General features: G+C 55.7%; 1 protein-coding gene across 3 annotated transcripts in view; it reads left to right on the top strand.

The window, feature by feature from the left end:
• Positions 1-5,318: 5,318 nt before the first annotated feature.
• Positions 5,319-17,212, top strand: part of CXXC5 (CXXC finger protein 5) — a 33,013-nt gene continuing 21,119 nt past the window's right edge. Inside the window, exon 1 of one of the 3 annotated variants that reach the window (XM_080674163.1) lies at positions 5,319-5,877. The gene's annotated coding sequence lies outside the window, so the exon portion shown is untranslated. Of the gene's footprint in view, positions 5,878-5,969; positions 6,041-6,748; positions 7,097-17,212 lie in introns of those variants that run through there. The other 2 variants (XM_080674164.1, XM_080674165.1) reach the window with 2 other exon arrangements.

Here is a 17,212-nt window from a genome sequence, read left to right as displayed (position 1 = left end):
AGTATCTAGTTTTTTTGCTCAATCCATTCATTATGTAGTCCTGGTGACACTCCTTGAGGTAGAGTGAGTGGGACTGGCATAATTATCTCCTTGAAGAAAATAAAGGTCTGATGGGGTTGGGACTTGCCCAGGGGCTGCCCTAAGAGGCAAAGGTTAGGGCTGCAGCAGGAAGGCTAGAGGGCAAACTAGGATGAGAAGCTCTGAACTTAGAAGTGCCTTCCCCATAGGCACCCTCCCTTCCCCTCTTCCCCCATAGTTGGAGGAGGGTCTTGCTCAGGTGCTGGGACCTTTGGCTTTTACCTCTAACCTCTGACTTCTGGCCTGGGGTGGGCTCTTTGAGAGCCAGAGTCACAACTGGGGGTGGGGCCCAAGGGGACAGGCAGTGGAGGTGGCAGCTGTGGGAGTTAACGATTTACGAGGGGCCCCTTCCTGAGGCCTCCCTCCCAAGCTTGGCAGGCAACCCGTGACTTCCCAGGCGGCTAGACACAGAACCAGTCCCGCCAGTTCAAAGAGCAGTTCATTCCGGGCCCACCCCCAGGCACTGTCTGAGCACCCCATTCTCAGGAATCTAAGGGGAAGGTAAAGTAGGGGCTGGTGCGTGGAGTCCTCTGATGCGAGGAGAGAGGCTCAGTTCTGTTTTCAAAAGTCCCAGTGTAAGGGGCATTTACCACCCTTCCCTGCCTTTCGGGCCTGGTCTGTAAGAGGAGGTTGAGACTCACCCCTTCAACTTCAGCAAGCCTTCCCCATTCCACCCCACCCTAGTCTACAGGTCTTAGGTAGGACACTCTCAGGCCTGGCTGGCTTTTGGATGCCCAAGGCACCCCTCCCTTTGGGCCTGGTCTGGGGCCTCCAGGTTTGGGACACTGTGCCCTCCCCCAGGCCCCATTCATTTACCCCTAGGCTCCTCCCTCTTCCTGACAGGGAGGGGATGGGCCCTGGAACCACAGCTTTGGTCTCTGGGAACACGCTGTCCATTCCTATAGGAGAGACAGTTGAACCATGATTGTGCATAGAAAAGTCAAGAGTTACTGTCAGGGACAAGGCGCCCCCCCCCCTCAAAAGAAAAACAAAAAACCTGCCCTCACTCCACAAACAGGCTGAATTCCCTGTGTCTGGCAGAGATTGGGGCTATGTCTGGTTGTCTGTGGCATGTATGTAGCTGTGCATGGGCTAGGGGAAATACGAAGTGTAAATGTTGGCCTGATCTCTGCTCCCTCCCAGCCTCACCCAGTCATTTTGTTCTGGAACTGGAGTCCCCCTCAGCTCTCCTCCCTTCCCCCCTGTTTACACAGCTCAGGGCCAGTCTTGGGCCACCAAACTAACTTCTCAGGAATGGATGAGCCTTGGCCTCCTAAGAGACAGACCTGACTTTTCTGATTTTCCCCTCTAGTTTCACAGATCTTTTGTCCTTTCAAAGATCATGGGGGCTGGAGTAGGAAGATTTAGGACTAATGGCACTTATGTGAAGGCTGAGGCCCCAAAGGCCCGAGCCTGTGTCTTTTCCCCTGCCCATGATTGCACTCCCAGGCCTGCCCTGGGATTTTGGTTGAAGTAACACAGTACACTGTGACTCCACTGAAGACTTACTGTCCTGAGTCAGGGTTCCAAATGACCCTGTTCCCATCCTCTGTGTTACATTGTGGGGGTGGGGGGTGAGACTGGGGCCCAAGAGGGGTAGACATTAGGCCAGGCTCTGGATTGGCTATCTTTATTGGACACTGTAACTCCTATACTTCTCTTCATGCAGCCATTTCCCAGTCATTGAATGTTTAATCAATGACCGACATTAGCTGATAAATGGTGGTCGTGGAAAAGGCAGATCCCTCAGACAAGGCATGGATTTAAATCCTGGTTTTGCTACTTGGTAACCTTGAGCAGGTGTCTGAGCCTTATGATTAAGTAAGCATATACATGTAGGGTAATTAATGTGATGCCTGACATATAGAAAGTTCTCAGAAGATGTTGGCTACAATTGTTATTAGTGGTACCTACTTAGTGCCCAGGCTCCAGGCCCAGGACAGGTAGATTTTCCCTTACCTTCAAAGAATTTTCATGGGTGGTGGTAATGAGGGGGTGGGGAGACAACTTAGTAAATAAAAGCTATTTTTGTGCAGTGTGGTCACTGTGGCCATAGGAGGGAACAGATGAGGGGCCCCAAAGCCTGGCCAGAGAGTATAGTTCAGTGCATGCACTGCAAAAAGGCCCCTGACAAAGGACTAGGAAGATTGAAAGACAGTTCATGACCTGCTGCCAAACGGGTGCGTATATCTGCCCAAAGGGAGTACTGTTTTCTAATTTGCACAAAGGCTAATGGTGGCCCTGTAGATATGGGCCAAACAGGCTGGGAATCAGAAGTTCCCAGTGGAGGTGACACATGCTGTTGGTCTTCATTGAGGAGTTCATGAGATGGGCTTGATTATGGCCCTTCTGGGCAGAGGGAGCATGTAAAGCCATGGAAACTTGAAGGAAAAGTTTTGGGGTTTCTGAGGGAACCACTAGTGTTGGGTGTTATTGGTCAGCAGGGCCCAGGGATTTCAGGGAGGCATAGGGCTGGTTAGTGAAGCCAGGTCCAGCGGGAAAAGGGGCTTGGGATGAGCCTGCTGGGCTCTGAGGAATCACTACAGAATGTAAAGCAAGTGAACCTCAGGGCAGATCTGTATGTGAGAAGCCTCACTAGGATAGCCAATCTCAGAGATTAGGAGAACAACTTTGGTTCCAGTCTCACTTCAGTTTCCTCATCTGAAAAATGGGGATGATACTACTGCTGGGCTGATGTAAGGCTTAAATGAGATAATGCACCTTAGCTGTTTAGCACAATTCCCTGCCCCGAGAGAGCATTGTGCTAAACATACTCCTTCCTAGAAGACAGGCCCCTCTCTTCTCCAAAGGTGCTGGAAACTTAAGGAATTTGTTTCCTGAATCTAAACTGACTGAATAACAATGTGAAACTTAAATATTTCTCTTTGGAGGCAGGGAGTAAGGATAGAAATAGTGAATCAGGGTGGCTTCACATCCTATGGAAGGGGGCTAAAATGGGGATGATCTCCCCAAGGCCAGACTGGCACTGGATCCTTCCTGGGTGTCCCCCACTTGTCTCATTTGTGATGGTGGAGAGTTCTGTGTGGATGGTTTGCACGTGACATTTCCTGTTCATGTTGCATTTTCCATGTCAACAATTCTGCCCTTCTCCCCTCTGGTTCCTACCTGGGTGAGATACGAGAGGGTCTGGATCTCCCTCCAGTTCTTAATTTCCAGGAGCAGGGGAAGACTCCTAGATCCATCCTCTAAACCGGGCCAGGTGTGCACCAAAACCCCTACTCCGAGAAAGTCACCTTTGGAATCACCTGGCTCATCTCTATTGCAGCCTGCAGCCCCATGGCTTTGCTCTTCTGAATTGGGGGCAGAAGTCTCCAGTAAAAAAGTGGATAATACTAATTCCCTAAGGTGGAAGCCACTATCCACCCTCCCCCATGAATGCTAGCATGAAGCTTCTTTTAGGTGTGCAGACCTGATTCTGCACTGACCCTTAGCTTCAGGAACTCTGCAGGATTGAGCTTCATTTCTTGGATCCTAATCCTCTGAGGCCTGCTGCTAACTCTTGGGGAACAGGTGCCTCCTCACAGTCTGTGCCTCAGCTTCCCCAGAAAAGGTAGATGGAGGTGGGCTAAGTGTTTGGAGATCTGGGACCCTCCCTCCTTTTTCTTTGTATGGTCAGTGCCAACATGGTACCTCACATCAGGGTGGGACCTAGAATGTGTTTTTAAGTAGTTTAGGGGTGATAAGAGGTGTTCACTTTTCTTAAAACTGTGTTCCCAGAGCAAGTACCTTGCTTTTGCTCACATAGTATGTTTGCTTGGGTTGACTTTGAGGAAGGGTGCTGGAGAGGAGAGGAAAGGCTAAACACCTCCCCTAGGGAACCATTCCTTGAATAAAGTTAAGAGTACACTTGGAATTTGTGGAAGGAAGGGAGGAAGTGTCCACAATGTTTGGGGAGGGACCACTCCTTATGGCCCAGGTGGCCAGTAGGGGTAGAGAGGCAACAAACACATTCCAGGTGAACTCTGCCCTTTGACACCTCTCTCACTCCCCTACCTCCTGGCTAAGTAAGTCAAGGTCCCAGCACCAAATTTAGATTTGGAGGGTGGGCAGTTGTCTGCTCCCTTAAAAAACCGGCCTCAAGGCCCTCCACTGCCTCCTAGGAGACAGGCAGGCTGCACAGAGGAGAGGAAGTAGCGAGGTGGGAGCTGGTTTCGCTTCTCCCAGGGCTTCTCTCACAGAGGCCAGGCTGGGAGGCCTGTGGCTGGAGGCACCCGGGTCACCAGAGTTAACTCCCTGTTATCTGGGCCCCAATTGATCTAGGGTTGCAACTGTTTAACTCAAGGCATTCTTCCCCCAACTGCTCTGCTCCCTATCCCCCCAGGGTCTGGAGTCTGGGGGCTGTGTTTTCTCTGCCTCAAAGAAACACAAACCCACCCCCACGAATTCCACCGAATTACAGAAATTTTTCACTTTGGGAGTATCTGCAGTTTGGAATTACAGCAGCCCGGGGCTTTACTCTATGGATCCCTGAGATGGCGAAAAAAGGACTTCTGCCATATCATCAGCCCGGCATGGATATGCTGGATTAAATCTGTACCGGATGGGTTTTTATAATCTCTTTCAATCAGTGTCTGCTGCGCGCAGTTTTAAGATAGGCGCTGTTTTATCCTTGGAGTTTGTAGGCCACGGTTTCAGGGCACCACAATGTGAGTGCCTTAGCCCCAGGACTCAGGGCTTCGGGCTGCCACTGGCGGCATAGGACGCAAAATGTCTTTTCTTGGGTCAGTTTCTTTATCTGTGAAATGGGAACAGGAATCTCTGCCCTTTTTCTCCCTGGGAACCAGAGCCCACCCAGTTCAAGAAAGCGCTCTGGAATGGTGGGGGTCTTTGAACCGCGTCTAGCTCCAAGAGACCTCCGCTAGGAGATACCGGACCTACAAGCATCTGATCTGAGGGGCACGGCTGAAGAGGGACGGCAGATTTTAAAGTATGGTGGGTGTCCAAGCCTATGCACCCCTCATAAAACGGGGAGGTCCTCTTATTTTTGTAAAGTTGTGGGGAAAGAGGTGAAGACGGGGCGTGATAGGGAGCTGAGCCTGGGCCAATTCGTCAGAGCGCGGGGAGCTGGAGGCGCCGCGACTGCGGCTCGGGCCTCAGAGCCTGCGGCGTCTAAGTGGCCGGTGCTGCGCTGGGAGGGAGGTGGAGGGAGGAGGGAGGGGAGCGGAGGTAGCGGGGGTGGGGTGGGGGGGGGAGGAGCAGCGAGTCCGGTCCGGGTTTTGCCGGCAGCCCCCGGGCAGCGTTCAGAGCTCCTGCCCGGGCGGGCGCGCGGCGGCGGCAGAGGCGGCGGAGCCTGAGCGGGGATGTAGAGGCGGCGGCACTGGCGGCAGCAGAGGCGACGGCGGCAGCGAGAGCAGGCGCCCAAGCCTAGCGAGAAGAGCAGCCGAACCTTGCCCCCGAAGCCGGGCCCCGCGTCCCAGCCCAAGCCAGCCCGAGTCCAGCCATGCGCGCCGCCTGCTGAGTCCGGGCGCCTCACGCTTCGCCCTCCGCCCGCCGCGGCGCGCTCTGCTTGGGGGTGATTAGTTGCTTTTTGTTGTTTTTTAATTTGGGCCGCGGGGAGGGGGAGGAGGGGCAGGTGCTGCAGGCTCCCCCCCCTCCCCGCCTCGGGCCAGCCTAGGCGGCGTGACTCCGGCTCCGGACCCGGGCACGGCGGACGACGGAGCTGGAGAGGAGCGCACCGCGGCGGCGGTGCCCAGAGCGGAGCGCTGCTCCCCGCCCCGCCCCTCCCCCTCGTCCTCGCGGCGGCAGCGGCGGTGGCGGCTTGGACGACTCTGAGAGCCGGTAGGTGTCGAGCCACGGCCCTCCCCCGACCCCCCCAGAGGCCGGCCCCCTCCCCTTCCCCGCCTACCTCCCTCTCCTCCCTCGGGGCCCGGTGCGCGGCCAGGGCCGGAGTTCGCTGCAAGTCGGCGGAAAGTTTGGCGGCGCGGGCTCCCCCGAAGTTCAGGTGCGGAGAGCCAGGGACAGGGAAGGAGGGGTCCGTGTTTGGGAGGGGTGGGGGACGCCTGCAGCCTAAGTCCTGGAGCCCCAGAGGCTGGGAACCCTAGCGCCTGTGATCGCTCGGTGGCCGCTGCTGTACCCAAGCTTCCCCTAGCCGCAGTTGGCGCGGTCGCAGATCACTGAGTTCAGACAAAAAGAGGGGTTTTAGGGTCGGGACTGCGGGTTGGGCGCCCTGGATTGGGGCTGGTGCTCTCCCTGCGGGGGTACCGTCCTCTTCCCAAGTACTCAAGCTGGAGGGCGTTGAGGTGGCGGGACCCGGGGTCCTCACCTCGCGGTGTTGGGCGGGCGCTCCGCCTGCGGGGGCGGCTGATTGGAGATCCCTGGCGCGCACTCCCCCATCTGACCCCACTCTTAGCCCTGTGTTTTGGGGGCGACGGTGACTGTCCTGGACCACGCGTGGCTGAGTCTCCCCCTCCACTTGGAACGGGCGGCGGCCACATTTTCCCCTCCGGCTCTTCCCCACTGCCCTCAGGGTGCCTGGCGGGCTGATCAAGTTTGACCTTTTTTTCCCGTCAGTGTATCACGCCCCCCCTTCACCGCGCCCCGCGGCCTCCCTTCCTCTCCAGCCTGGCGGGGGGGTGGTGGTGGTGGTGGTGTCTTTCAGGCTGTCTCCCGAGCCCCGCGTGGCCAAGCAGCGCGCAAAGCAAGGGAAAGAGAATGGGGGGTGTTCCTCTCCCTGCGGAGCTGTGGGAGGCGGGTGTCCCAGGCTCCCGCCTCGCGGTTCTGGCCCCACATTTACTCAAGAAGTTCGGCCCCGAATCACCCTCCTCTTGGGTACCCCTGAGCGGGAGCGGGGCGGGGTGGGGGGGGGGGCTGCGTTAAGAATGTGTTAATTTTCTTGCTGGGGGAAGTTGTCCTAGCCTGGAATGGGCTGCTTTCCGAAGGGGAGTGCGGGGTGCGCCTGGCTTTGTTTATTTGTAGGATCGACAGAAAGTGAGTGACCCCAGTTTTTAAATGGGGGGCCGCCTCCGGAACCTGTCAGAAGAGCTGAAGCGCCCGATGTGTGAGCAAGATCGCATTTTGTTGTTTTTTCCCCCCCTCCCCTCAGGAATCGGAAGGGGTGCGCAGAGTTGGGTTCGTGTCATGATCTTCAAGGAGGCACCGGCAGATTTGGAGGGGGGGGGTTCTGTAGATACTCATTCGGAAAGATCCTCTCTTGTCTCTTGCTACGGGGGTCTGTGGGGTTGGCAGCCGCGCCCTACTTTGCCCCTGGACGCTGGGTGGTCTGAGAGTTGCGTCTTCGGATGGGGGGGCTGCTGGGGATCCCGGCGAACCAGCCTCTTGACCTCCGCCTTTCCCCGTGCCGCGGGTGCTGTTCAGTTTTGTAGCCCGCCCTGCCTTCCCTCTCCGCATTTGCGCAGGAAGCGCTGGGGAGGGGGGCGTGTGTGATGGTTCAGCCCTCGCCCCCGCCCGAGCTGCCCCAGGGCGGCCGGCAGAGTCCCTTTCAAGTTTTCCGCTGGGGCCGCCTGGCGGGGGCTGCGTGCGCGGTCGTTGCGGGCTTGTTTGGAGCGCTATTTGAAAGCCCGGCGCCACCTCAGCTGCCCCGGCCCGCGGGGGCGGCGGGGGGGGGGTGTCCTTCGTGCAATTGAGGAGCATTTAAATTAGACGTTTTAAGGGGGTGTATTGGCCTCAGCTTGTCCTGATCCCCTCTCCAAAGACCCCGACCCGCAGTGGGAAACCCAGAAACTGGGACCTGAAATCTCCCAAACCCCTTTTTGAGATCGCTGCGGAGAGACTGAGGCCGGCGTTACCTGCTACTGCGTTGTGTTTGATTTAGCAGTTTCTCTGGATGAGACTCAAGCAAGACAGGGGGAGGGGGGCCGAAGGGGGTTAGTGGCCCGCTCTGCAGCTGTCACCCCCCCCCCCAGAACGGAAATTGTTCTCTCTCCTTGGGGAGGAGGGAGAGGGGATGATTTTTGCCCTGAGAAGGGGTGGGAACTGCTTAGGGAGTTTGGTCTCTGGAGATCTTGGTAAAAGCCCCCCTAACCCCCAATTCTGGCAGATGCTGAAGCTCTCCCGGGGAAGCCCCTAGCCAGCCTTGCACCTCCCTCCCCCATGCCACCTCCTTTTTCAAGGTTCCTCTGCAGAAGACAGACCCTTGGCTGGCTGGCTGGCTGTCCGTTGGCGCCTTATTTATGTGTGTGTGTTTGGGCCCGGCTGTTTTCTCGGCTCAGCAGGTGACCCTGGCCCAGGCCTCCTATCTCCCCCGACAGAGCCTGTTGACTTACCCGTGGGCCAGCGGCCTCTTCTTTATCACGTGAGGCCTGGAATGTCCACCCGGCTGGGCTGGGCTGGGCTGGGCTGGGCTGGATGGGGGAAGGGGAGGGAAGGATTCTGCATCCAGGGCCCAGGCCAGTGCAGGCCTATGTTCTGTGGGCTCTCACTGTGACCCACAACTCTTGCTGCCTCTTTCCAGCTTTTAGCATGCCTTCTACCCATTTAACAAGTGTGGAACTGAGGCTCATAGGAGTGTGGGGGTGGGGTGGGCAGAATTGCATCTGTATAAAGAACCAAGTCTTTGGGAATTAAATTCCCCACCTTCTTTAGGATCCCACCTAGTTATTTATGGAGATGGGGTTCTCCTTGGGAGCGAGAATTGTGGGCTTGGCTGAGGCCACCTGACTTTCCAGGGTGCAGGATAAGGTAGAAGAGGGGAGGATCGTGATGAGCCAGACCTAGGCACGCTTCCTGAGCCCCTGTCTGGAGGGATGACCATGATGCCAGAACTCCCCAGGCCTGGCCAAGGATGGGGTGGGGCTCACTTATTGTTATTACTGTTATTATTGCCTGCTCTCTCTATATAATTCACTTATCCATTCACTGGCCCAATGTGTGTTTATCCAGCACCTACTTTGTGTCAAGCCCCACCCTTCTGAGGGGTGCAGAAATGAATCACTGACTCCGCCCCTGCTCTGGAGGCAGGCCCAGGGTGGAAGCTCCACCCTCTTTCCCCACCTCCTGAAGTCCTGATTGGGGCTTTTCCTTTTTCCTTCCCGCCCCCCCTCCCTCTTATCCTCATCACCTGGTCCCATTCTAGCCTCAGCCTGTGTGTGTGTGTGTGTGTGTGTGTGTGTGTGTGTGTGTGTGTATGAAGTGTCCTTGATTAAGTGTATTAATAGTTAAACTCTCACTCATAGCTGGAACTCACCAGACCACAAAAAGCCTCCCCTGTTACTCACGCACTACTGCCCAACAAGAATATCCCACTCAAGTTTTTTTTTTTTTTTTTTTTTTTTTTGCTTTCTCTTAGTTCCCTCTTAATTCCCCCCAACTCTGAGCCCACCTCCCAGGCTTCAGGCAGTGAGAAAGGACTGGCCCTCTCAAAGACCCAGGAATCGCCAACCATTCCACCTCCTCCCTACAGTCAGCCAGGGTCAGCTGCTGGATAAGGCTGTGTGGGTATAGTCTGTTGGCCTGGGGTGTGGGAATCTAGGCTGCCGGTGTGCTTATGACTCAGGACATGTAGATCTGTGAATGTGTGTCTGTCTTGGGGTGTGGTAGTCTGAGCGTGTGTATCTGAGGCTCTAGGAGTTGTGTGTGTCTGCATTGCATTTATTTGTCCCTGTGAATATGGGAATTTGTATATTCTGAGTTACGTATGCTTGGAATTTTGTAGAGTGTATATTTATGATTCGTGTATATCTGTGTGTTTGTATATGCTTGTAAATCTGGGAGTGGCTGATGCTCCCAAAGTGGTGTGTCTGAATTGTGAAAGTGTGAACATGAACCTGGGCGTATCTGAGCTGTGAGGGCTTAATCTATGTCTGTTTTTGGTGGCTGGTGGCTGTGTTCCTTTCTCTTTCTGTATCTCTGTCTTCCAGTCTGTCTTTCTGAGTCTCTCCCACCAGGTCCTTTCTTTCCCCTGCCCTCCCTGGCAGTAATTGGGCAGCTTCCCCGTCTGCCTGCCTGCTGGGAGTTTTGGAAGCTGTGGAGGGAGACAGGCTGGGGCCGGGGTGACAGCACGTATCCACGTCAATGGCAGCCTGTGATTACAGGAATAAAAGGATTTTAAGGTCATGGGTGTTTTTTCTTTAGTCCCCCCCACCCCCACCCCTTTGGAGCCAGTGGCAGCAAAGGGCCAGAGTTCTGTGTCTGCTGGTTGTGACTCTGCCTCCATACAAGTGAACATATGTGGGGCTTTCCTGGGAATATGAACACATATGTGTACATGCATGAACAGAGCCTGTGAGAGCATGTGTTCCTATCTGCCTGCTTCCTATGTGAGAGTCCACAGGGCTCTTGGGTGTTAAATGGAGCTGTCCTCTGTGTGCTGAGGAACCTTCTGGCTCCAAATCCTTTCCTACCTGTCTTCTGCAACCCTCCCAGTAGGGTGTCTCTGGCCAGAGACTGGCTAAGCCCAGTCACCTGGGCCAGGCCACATCTCAGGGTGTCAGTGCCCCTGGCCCTGCTCCAGCCCCTGTAATTGCATTCTGCCGCCTAATCCCCCGCCAGCTCAATTAGATCGCAAATTCTTCTTCATTTCCTGCCTCTGATGCTGGCCTCCCTCTGGGCTTGGAGGGCCTAGAAGGGAAGGAGGGGATCCTGCCCCCCCTTCCGCTAGCACTAAGGGCTCTTGGGTGGGGTTAAGATTAGTTCCTGGCACACTAACCCTGGGGTGCATGTTGGAATCTTGGGGATCAACAGGACAGGTTCTGATGGTCCTTTTTGGACTAGCCTCAGTATCCCCAATGCTTGGAGAGGGGGCTAGTGTTATCTGGTACACAGGCTGTGGGTAGATCAGGCAAATCACTCTGGCCAGGCCCCTGGGCAGTGCCCTCACCTCCGGCCTCCACAGACTCTGCCCATCTCTTGTTCCCAGAAAAGTTGCTGGCCATTCCCCTAGCACAGGGGTTATGACCTTGTTTTTACTTTTTCGTATCCATTATGGGGGCCAACAGGATCACTTAGCTCCCTCCCCTCTACTGAGCCCTCCTCACCCAGTCAAGTGTGTTTGAGCTCTGGCTCTGGAGTCAGACCTAGTTTCAAATCCTGGCCATGTATGATCTTGTGTTCTGTGATCATCAGCTTCCTTATCCCTGATCTGGGATAATAAGAGTGCCTGATCCACAAGACCATTTTCAAATGGGCACAAAGATGATGGTGCAGTGCCTAGTACCAGTGGCTAACCCACAGTCAGCATTCAATTGAAGTTGGCTTTTATGGAGAAGAGGACTTCATATACCCCAGTGAAAAGGAAGAAAACAAACACGAGGCTCAAATTTAGTCTTTTGGTTTCCCTTATGTTAATCATCAGGTGTGTGACTTTGGGCGAATCACTCTACCTGTCTGAGTTTCTTTTCCCCATCTGTAAAATGGGACTGATGATAGGCTTGACCTCACAGAGGCTTGGGAGGATTGTCTACATGCAGGTACTTAGTCCCAGGTGCCCCAGCAGGTTTTCAACATATTACTTACCTTCTTTCTTTCCACTCACCATGCCTGGGTTGGGTGGGGCTGGTGAAGACACAGGCTCAAGGACAAGGGGACTGACCAAGGTCATGAGGCTGGTAATGGGGCGTGGGTGGGGTGGGAGGGCTAAGGGATGACCTGCTGGCTTGCTCGTAGGCTTACTCGCTGGCTTAGCTGAGCTTTGAGGTATGGCCTTCCCTCCCCGCTGGTCTCTGTGGAAAGTGGTAGCTTGGCTGATTTTTTTCGTAACCGAGAAGCTGGAAGTCTTACCCCTTCCTCCCCCAGGAGGCACCGTGGCAGTGGCTGTGCTGACAGGCCTCCTGGCCTTGCTAGGGTGGCTGGCAGCTCTAGAAGGCCGCCTGAGCACAGATCAGCCAGAGGGAAGAGGGAACTGCAAAGGTCCCTTGCCATCACTAATCCCCATGGCCCCTCCCACCCTCAGCCCGTCCTCTAAGGGTGGAAAGACTGAAAGGAGCCACAGCAGGAGGAAAGCTGGGGAGACTGGCTCTGCTGGAGGTGGTGGAGAGGGACAGGTGGTGTGGGGCGGGGGTCCCCATTTTCCCTGGCAAGCCTCCTTATTTCTATGACCTCTGTCACTCATTGGCCTAGGATCTTTAATATTTCATGGCCCATGGAGCCAGCCCCCTGCCCCAGCCCACAGGCCCCCTTTGTCTGCCTGTCGCTGAATTGCTGAATTACTGACCAGAGGCTGCCTCTGCCTTCTCTCAACTGGCCCTGACACCTTCCCTGTCCCTCCTGACCTGCCTCCCTGACACCTCTACTTGTCACACCCCCCATGTCTCATACTTCTCCTCTCCCCTTCTGACCATCTCTTTGCCCTCTTTCTCCATTTTCCTCTTTTGTTGGCCTCCTCTTTCCCAGTGGAACAGAAACCTCAGCAACTGGTCTGCCTGCCTGCCTGCCTCCCCTCTCCTGGGTCCACCCCTTCCTGCCCCCTTTCACCGCTCCCCCCAACCACCACCCCCCCCCCCCCCCGCAGCAGTGCTGGCCGTGAGAGCTGGTTTTATTTATTTTTCTGTTTGTTTGGGAAGAGGGCAGTGGCAGTTCTGGGCCCTGGCTGCTGTGTTCTGCCTAGAGCAGCGGGCAGGCTGGCCGTCCTGGCCTCCCAGGAATGTGGCCGGGACGCCCCGCGCTATATTTACTCCCCTCCAGCTGCTGGCCCCAGCAGGGCAGAGCCAGGCCTGCCTGGTGGCCCCAGGGGGAGCCCAGTACCCACCCTCCCTGTCTAGCAGACCCCACATGGCCCTTGGGCCCACTGTTCCCTCCCTTTCCTATGACCTCCTCTGACCTCTTAGGACTTGCCAGGCCTACCAGCAGGAACACTCTTACGTGGTGCCAGTACAGGCATAAAGTGTGGGCTCTAGAGCCTGATTCGTGTGGGCCAGCACCTGGAAGTGCCTTCCCCAACCCCCACCCAGGGCCTAGCCTAGGCCTGTAATCTGGTGGCCAGAACTATGTAAAGCATCTTTCCAGGCCTCTCCCCACCGGGCCTGGTCCTTGCTCTTGCCACATCCCCTGATCACAGGCAGGGGTGGGGTGGAGTGGAAGGGGGAACCTTACCTGGTGTGAGCAGCTGTGTTCCCTGTACTGCTGCCCCACTGCCACATAATTTGCCCTCTGCTGGAACTCCCAGATCCCTCACATGCACAAACATCTGCACATCTAAGTGTTTGTACATATATTGCAACATGCATGAACATAGGCTGGATTGTACCTTCCTTGGAGACAGGGCCATGCCTCCTGTCATTGACTCCCTCATCCATCAGATGCTTGTGGGATCCTTTGAGCCCGCTCCTTGCCAGCCTTGCAGTGGGATGTGGCAGTGATTGCTTCCCGTTCTCCTATGCCTGGCACTAGCTAAGTGTTTGAAGAGCTCTAGCTGTTGCTCTAATCAATTGCTGTCCCCCCAATTATTACAATAATAAGTTGTAACAATGGTAATGACAAGGGCTAACTGGCACTGTGTTTCTAGTCTTCACTTCCTCTAATCCTCACAAGTAGCTCATTGAGTTGGGTGCTGTTAGCATCCCCACGTACAGATGAGGAAACAGGCTGGAGAGTTTGTGACTTGCCCCAGGACATGCCACTGACAAGTGGAATTAGGTCCTAGCAGAGCCCTTGCCTGGCTGTGAACACCATGACAGCCAGGGGTGGTCTGCATATGGTTTTTCCTACAACTTCCACACTGCCTGGCACACAGCAGGGATTCCCTGAGTACTTGCTGACTTCAGGCTTTACACTTTCCTTCTTGAGATCCCCATATCCCTGTCAAGGGTCCTGGCATATGGTGGGGAAATGGGCTGATTGACCAGTTAGGTGAATGAAAGAATGAATTAATGAATGACCAGATGATTAGTTGTGGGAATGAGTGCTCTCAAGTGACACTGGGATAGGAGGTGTGCTTATGATCAAACTGGTATGTAGAGAACCACTGGTCCTGTAGAGAATCCTGGGAAATGAGGCAGGGGACAGGGCTGAGAGATGTGGCCAGCTACCAGTAGGCTGCTGGGGCTGAGCACTTGGGGCAGGTCACATCTTCTCCCTGGACCTGTTTTTCTATCAATGGGCTTGGGAGCCTTTGCCCTGGGGCTGCGTGCTGGCCTGAGTTGGGGCTAGCCTGGGAGCCTGAGAGGTGAGGGGACTGGTGGGAAGGAGGAAGTAGTGGGTGGTGAAGACAGGAAGATGAATAGTGGAGCTTGGCTTGGAACCTGAGAAGCAGAGACCAGCCCTGACCTGACGCCTGTCCTCCCTCTAAGCTGCAGGGTGGGGGTGCAGCTCACAAACCTCTAGTTACCCACTCCTGCTCTGACAAGGGCTGGGCTTCCTGACGCCTGCAGTGTCAGTGGCTGTGTGTGCCCTGAGGAGCTGGTCTGTTCTCCAGGACTAGACCAGCTATTATCCACAGGCCCTCTCTCCCCAGCCTTAGGTCCAGTTCCTGTTGACCCTGATGGGAGAGATCCAATCTCTCACCTCACCCAAAGCTAGATAGGAAATTGATTAGCTGGATCCATAGCAGGAGGTGGTAGTGGGCTTGGCCATCTTTATTCCTTTGAGTGTCAGATTTTGGTGGCCTAGAGTTTTTAGTCACAGGAATCTAGAATCATAGAACACTCGGAGCAGAGGAATTCCTGTTCTGGTGGGATTCTAGAATCACAGAACCATGGGTTTTACTGCTGTAGGAAAGCATGAATGGTTTCAATCTTGTTTGATGCTAGGGGACATTGAGGCTCTAAAGGGAGGGGCTTCCCTGTGGTGCCCTCAGGTGACATGAGTACATACCTGAGACAGAAAACCCAGTTCTGTCATTGGCCTACTGCTCTTTGGAGATCTATCCAGTGTGGGGAGTGGGTTGTGTGGGCCCAGTGAGGCGAGCAAGGGGATGTGGCTGACCTGCAAGCACAGTGGGGGTCCTCTTGGTGGTACCCGCCTACCTGCCGCCCACACTTCCCAAGACACCAGTATGAGGAGGAAATGTAGGCTGTTGCTTCCAGCGACAGCCGGCAGGGCCGGGCAGCTTCCCAGCTCCCCCTCTGATTCATGGCTGTCTGCAGCTCCCCCCTCCCCTGGGGGCCTCAGCAGCCCCATCTGTGCAATGGGAGAGGAGACCATCCTATAGTCTAGCTTCACAAAGACCGTACAGTTGGAATTCTTTTGTGGGAGAGTAGTCCAAATTAGCCAGCTGGACATTTGGACCCAAAGCACAGAGATACCCTTCTTGGAGTCACCCTAATGCCTGCAGTAGCTTGGGAGGGCTGAATTGGTTCCTGGGGCAGAAAGTGTTGGTGTGGGGTAAATGGATAGAGAAGGGACCTGCAGTTAGAGTCTCTCTCCTTCAGGAAGAAGAGCAGTGAAGGGTGGGCTAGCTTTCCAGGCTATCTCCTGACCTTAGTATAGCCATCTCTAAAATGGAGGCTGTTATTCCATGAGGTCATTCATTCAGGGTCTGCTTTGTGCCTGGATATGTGCTGGGTGCTGTGGATACTGGGGAATGTCGAGGCAAGTGGCAAAGTGGTGGGGCGGGAGGGGAGTTCCTTGGCTGTAGACATGGAGTGGGAGTGGGATTTGGCTGAAGGGGTGACTCTGGGAGAAGGAATGAGGTGGGGGAAGATAAAAGAGCTGGCCAGTCAGGCAATGTCCATCGGAAAATCCCTGTGGATCTCAGGAAGTGTTTCCTCCACTGGTCTCCTGGGAAGGAGGCAAGGCAAGCAGGAAATAGGGTAGCTGGGGGCAAATAAGGCCCCCCAGGCAGTCCCAAGTGAAGACATGCCAGGCCTGGCAGCTGGGCGGGTGTGCCCCTCATACTGCGGGAGGGCTGGAATGCATTGCCTTTCCCCCCTGCTCTGAGGCTGGGCCTTTGGTGGGGGGCCAGGGCTGCCATCAGGGGCAGGGCCATAGTCCAGATTTCAAAGCCTTCCCCAGGGGCCTCTTGTGCCCCCCCACCCTGTCCTACCCTGTCCTGAGCTGCAGCAGCGGGGGTGGCAGATGCTGTTTCATCGGCTGAGGCGAGTGGGAGGCCTCCGGAAGGTCCTCCTGGGAGGTTCCGGGGGGCAGTGGGGGCGTTGGCAGCTGCCTCCCAGCCAGGGCTGGCTCTAGTGGCCTTCCAGGTCTCTCGGTCCCCCAGGCCTGGGGGTGGGGGATTGGCGCCTCAGAATTTAGACTGGTCCCTCCTGCCTTCAGTCTCCCCACTGCCCACCAAGCTTCTTGGCTCTGGCCCCCTCCCATCCCTGGCTGCGTCTGCAGAGCCCCCCTGGGGAAGGCAGGGGAGGAGGCACAGCGGGCTCAGAACAGCGGGTGCCCGCGCAGCCAAGTATTTGCTCGAGCTGTCAGAGACAGACAGGCATGTGGGGAATTTGGTGCGTGTGGGACTGGGGGAAGCAGCCGGGTGGGCAGGCAGGCAGGAGGTGGGAAGCTGGGGCTGCCTCCCCCGCCTGTTGAGCCCTGCAGAGACCACCATTCTCCCAGTCCAGATCAGAAGGTATATCCAGCAGCTTCTTTCTTCCCGTAGCAGTATAGCGAGGGGAGTGGGACTGTGACCCTGGCTGGGCCTGATGACAGAGCTGACATTGGGGAAGGGAGTGCCTTGTTAAGGGCCTGATCCTGGGAGAGGCTGTCTGGTAGAGTGTGGAGCCAGGCAGGAATCCGGGTTATGCCCGATGGTGGCCTCCAGGAAACAGCAGCTGTCATGCTCCCAAGTCCCCTCTCCCCCTCCCCCCCAAACCTGGCACAACTTGTTTCCTGGCCAGGGTCTGGCTGGGGTAGATTGGAGGAACCTGGTATTGCCCAGCCTGGGTGAGGAACAGGCAGGGTAGAGGGGGCCATGTTTATAAGCCTAAAGGTACTTAGGCTGCGGGGTAGGGGCCCCCCCCCCACCCCAGTTATTATTTTGCTGAAGCAGATTGGAGTCATTTTGGAAGAGGGGACCACAGCCCTTATCTCCCTGGACAAAGACCCCAATTTAGTAGCCTTTGTGGTCTCCTTTCCCATAGTGCCCGTTAGGCAGGTCAGTACCTAGAGCTGAATAATACTTGGTGTTTTATAGCTGAGAGCCCAGAGAGGCGAAACACTGGCCCAAGGTCACACGGTGGGCTCCCAGCCTTCTTCCTATCCTCATGTGGGTGGAGCCAATGGGAAGAGGTGAACATTGGGGGTGGGGGGGGCTATATTTAGTCAGTCCTTTAGAGCCATAGGG

This window comes from Plecotus auritus (genome assembly GCF_963455305.1).
Source record: "Plecotus auritus genome assembly, chromosome: 6".
Taxonomy (NCBI): domain Eukaryota; kingdom Metazoa; phylum Chordata; class Mammalia; order Chiroptera; family Vespertilionidae; genus Plecotus; species Plecotus auritus.
This window is presented reverse-complemented; position numbering and strand designations above follow the sequence as displayed.